The following is a 4322-nucleotide window of genomic DNA, read 5'->3' as shown; positions in this document are numbered from 1 at the left end:
ATGCACGTTACAAGCGATGTGCTGTCATTGAATTTCTCACTACAGAGAAAGAAACTGTGGGGAATATTCACAAACGTTTGTGCAAAGCCTTATGGAGCATCTGCTGTCGACAGAAGTACAGCTAGTCGCTGGACATGGAGGATGTGGTCATGAGAAGGCGGTTCGGCGGAGCTCCACGTCTTTCAGCGGTCGGGGAGCCTATCCACGGCTGTCACAGCTGACAGCCCTGACCTAGCATCCTCGGACTTCCATTTGTTTGGGCCATTAAATGATTCCATTCGCGGAAGACATCTTGAGGACGATGAGGATCTGATTCACACAGTGAAGCACTGGCTCCGTCACAAGGACAAGGATTGGTACCGACAGGGCATACACGCCCTTGTTTCGCGCTGGAGAAAGGCCATAGAACAGGATGAAGATTACGTGGAAACATAGAGAGTGTAGATAAAACACCATTCTTTCGTGTGTGCAGCTCTCATTATGTACAATAAAGAATTTTGGAAAAAAGATACGGTGCATTACTTTCTGGGCAACCCTTGTAATAAACTCAAAATAGCTGCAAACAAAATTGTATATCTGTCATTCAAAAGGTCACTAAAACGGAACCCAATCATTAAAATAACGTAAACATAAAGAGAAAACAAGTAACACGATATTTAGTAATACACGTTGACGAACGACTTACTTTCAGTGTACACACAAGACTGTCCATTAACAAAGCGACGAAACTGATGCACAGATTTTCAAGGCTAAATCCAACACAATACCGACTAGCTCTGAAGACACAACGAACTTAGCACACAGCTCTCCTGAAAGCCATAGTATGTTTCCAGAATGAGATTTTCACTCTGCAGCGGAGTGTGCGCTGATATGAAACTTCCTGGCAGATTAAAACTGTGTGCCGGACCGAGACTCGAACTCGGGACCTTTGCCTTTCACGGGCAAGTGCTCTACCAACTGAGCTACCCAAGCACGACTCACGCCCCGTCCTCACAGCTTTACTTCCGCCAGTACCTCACCTCTCATTCTGGAAACATCCCCCAGGCTGTGGCTAAGCCATGTCTCCGCAATATCCTTTCTTTCAGGAGTGCTAGTTCTGCTAGGTTCGCAGGAGAGCTTCTGTAGAGTCTGGAAGGTAGGAGACGAGGTACTGGCGGAAGTAAAGCTGTGAGGACGGGGTGTGGGTCGCGCTTGGGTAGCTCAGATGGTAGAGCAGTTGCCCGCGAAAGGCAAAGGTTCCGAGTTCGAGTCTCGGTCCGGCACACAGTTTTAATCTGCCAGGAAGTTTCGAGCCATAGTATGCTTTGCAGCAAGTCCATGAGCGCATCGTCTGTGTCTAGTGACCTGTAGAAAACACAGTGAGGCGGGAATAAAGGAACATACTACTCAGAATGTGCAGTGCTTTTGGCACCACATCAATAGAGGCCTTGTGTGTTGTTATGGGAACTTGCTCTACTAACGTCACTATCCGCCACAGATCAGTGGCAAGCAAGGGGAAGTCACGACAAGGTTCTAGAAATAACAAAGATCGTATGACATGCGTCAATTAAACAGCTAGCGCCTTGACATATGGAATGGGAGTGGGAGATGACCGATGAAGACCGTCGCGTTTTCTCCCTCTTCCCCAATATACGTGAACGGCTGAAGCTGAAGCATGCGCATCCAAGTCGCCGCATGGTACACTTTGTGACCGGCGACGGCCCGTATCCAGTCTATCTGAACCGTGTGGGCCCCAGCCAGAGCGCTACCCGTGCAAGCGCGGCATATGGTTCTCCTGAACACGTGGCATTACGTTGCTGCACTCCCGCACATGTAACATCCGTAACGGAATGTAATGACATGAAAAAAAATGTTACGCGACCCGGACAAATGGTGTGCTCTAGGTAACATCGCTGCTAAGGTTTGAAGAACACTGCATGATGCCTACAGACAAGAAAATCCAACGGCAGATTTCGAACAGACTCACAACAGACACGACAACAGGACATAAACTCAGACACAGCCACAGACACTGATATGGACGCAGACACAGAAAATAGACACAGTCTCAAAACACAAGAAGTATAACACCTAAAATAGATAAGAAAAGCAGACATAGCACCTGATTAATTCATTTATCTAAACTGAATTTTAAATATGATAACCAAACAATTCAAAGGAAAATGAGTAGTATAAGCAACGAGACGATCATTACAACTAAGGAATGCACCATACAGTGAGGCGAGGCTCGAAGTTTAAGTCCCGAGACTTCCCTCTCGCTTATGGCACTGGTCATACACACAAACATACAACATAAATACACACGTGTAATATGAGGAATTACACTTATTTATAGTAAGACAAATAGTGTAATGAGTCTCTCATGATGTATTTCATTTAGTAATGTAAGGAGACATAATTTTGTACTCTACTTCAGATGGGACAGGCTCGATGTTTCTGACGAGGCTCTTCCACCTGGAATAGGAACAACGAGAACCACAATTTATATGTTATAGCTTGTTTTCAGAGTAAAAGAAAAAAAAATGCTGATCGTCCTTTTCCCATAATTCTTATATTTTCTTCTAAATTACTAACATTTATTACTTTTACACGCCATTTCCTACAACTAATTTAATTTTGTTTGTAACTCATTGTTATTACCCTTGTTTTTCTGCTAGTTATGTAGAACAATGTACTTTTACGTGAAAAATTGTAGTATACAGGGTGTTTCCGTAACAGCGTGCAAAAATGTAACAGGTCTTAGAGAATGCTCCACTGAACAATTAGAGACAGGGAACCTGGAGTCGGAGATGCCAGCTTAAGGAGATATGGAAGTAAACTTGTCTAACAATACTGTTTTCTAGCTTATTTACAACTAATATGCGTACAAGTTTACACGTACTGTGCTGTTTATTTACATGTACATTCTTTATTTCGTGCAAGGAAACGAGGAGAACGAGCCTGATCACCAGGAAATCATGATGCAGCATTTGTTTGTTTTACTTGTCCATAAGGTGGCTTTATTTTATCGTATTTACATTGACTCATTACAGAACGTGCTATGAATCAACAACAGAGCCATTAGTTACTCTGTGCTATTCAGAGACGTATAGTACAATACGATGGAGCAGTACCGGCCTCTGGATTGGAAGTGAATGTCCTATTCCATGGATTGCGAGGTCACCTGACCTGAATCCCCTTGATTATTTCCTATGGGGATATCTAAAGTCACATGTATAGGAAACCCCAGTGGATAAGGAGATGGAATTATTTGCCAGAATTGTAGCTGCTTGTGATATGACTCAAAACACACCAGAAATATTTGTCAGGGTGCGCCAGAATCTTGTTCGCCGATGTCATGTTTGAATTGAGGCTGATAACTGTCAGTTTCAGCACATTTTGTAAGATACAGTGCAAATAGTACGTTCATTGTGTCAGTGGTGGTATTTGCACTTAACAAATGTAAAGAAAAAAGCACACAGTAATGTGATTTTATTCCTATTACCTCCTTAAGCTGGGTTCTCCGATCACTGGTTCCCTACCACAAACTGTTCAGTGGAGTATCCTCTATGGCCTGTTAAATTTTTGCGCGCTCTTACGGAAACACCCTGCATACTAGCTGCTTTTTAAAACGTCATGCAGTAGCTCTTAAAATATGCAATAAATGAAATGAAATTAATCAAAAGCTGTGACCTCAACATTAAGAGTGCAATGTTAAGCAGAAGAGACAGCAGATAGGTAGAAAATGTACATGGAGGGCGTCTACGAAGGGGAGGCACTGTCTAGTGACGTGTATGAAATGAAATTGGAGTCATTACGGAACACATAGGGGATACAATATTTTTAATGGAGTGTTGGAACAGTTGCGATCAAATAAACGGGGAGACAATTATAACATTCCTACGGAATTTCTAAAATCATTGCGAAAGTGACGACCAAACTACTATTCAAGTTGGTTTGCATAATATGCGAGTCTGGAGATAAACCACGAGACTTTCAGAGAAATATCATCCACACCGACATGAAGAGAGCAACGGCACATAAGAGTACTATCGCACAATATACTTGACAACTCGTGCATCCAAGTTACTGAAAGGATAAATGTGCTGAAGAATGGAAAACAAAATTCAGGCACTGTAACGATCAGTTGGCTTGAGGAAAGGTTAATCGGCAGAGAGGCAGTTCTGACTTTGCGCCTGAAAATAGCAGCAAGACTTAAGAAAAATTAAGACACGTTCACAGGATCAGTCGACTATGTAAAATAGTGCAAGATGATAGAAATTCTCAGATAATCGGTGTGGATTCTAGGTAAAGACGGGTAATATGCAGTATCTGGCCAAAAA

General features: G+C 42.7%; 1 non-coding gene across 1 annotated transcript; it reads right to left on the bottom strand.

The window, feature by feature from the left end:
- Positions 1-898: 898 nt before the first annotated feature.
- Positions 899-973, bottom strand: Trnas-uga (transfer RNA serine (anticodon UGA)). Its single transcript has one exon. It is a non-coding gene; the product is annotated as a tRNA-Ser (tRNA).
- Positions 974-4322: the final 3349 nt, after the last annotated feature.

Source organism: Schistocerca nitens, chromosome 4 (assembly GCF_023898315.1).
Source record: "Schistocerca nitens isolate TAMUIC-IGC-003100 chromosome 4, iqSchNite1.1, whole genome shotgun sequence".
NCBI lineage: Eukaryota > Metazoa > Arthropoda > Insecta > Orthoptera > Acrididae > Schistocerca > Schistocerca nitens.
Note: the sequence above shows the minus strand (reverse complement) of the source record. Positions and strands in the feature narration are given on the sequence as shown.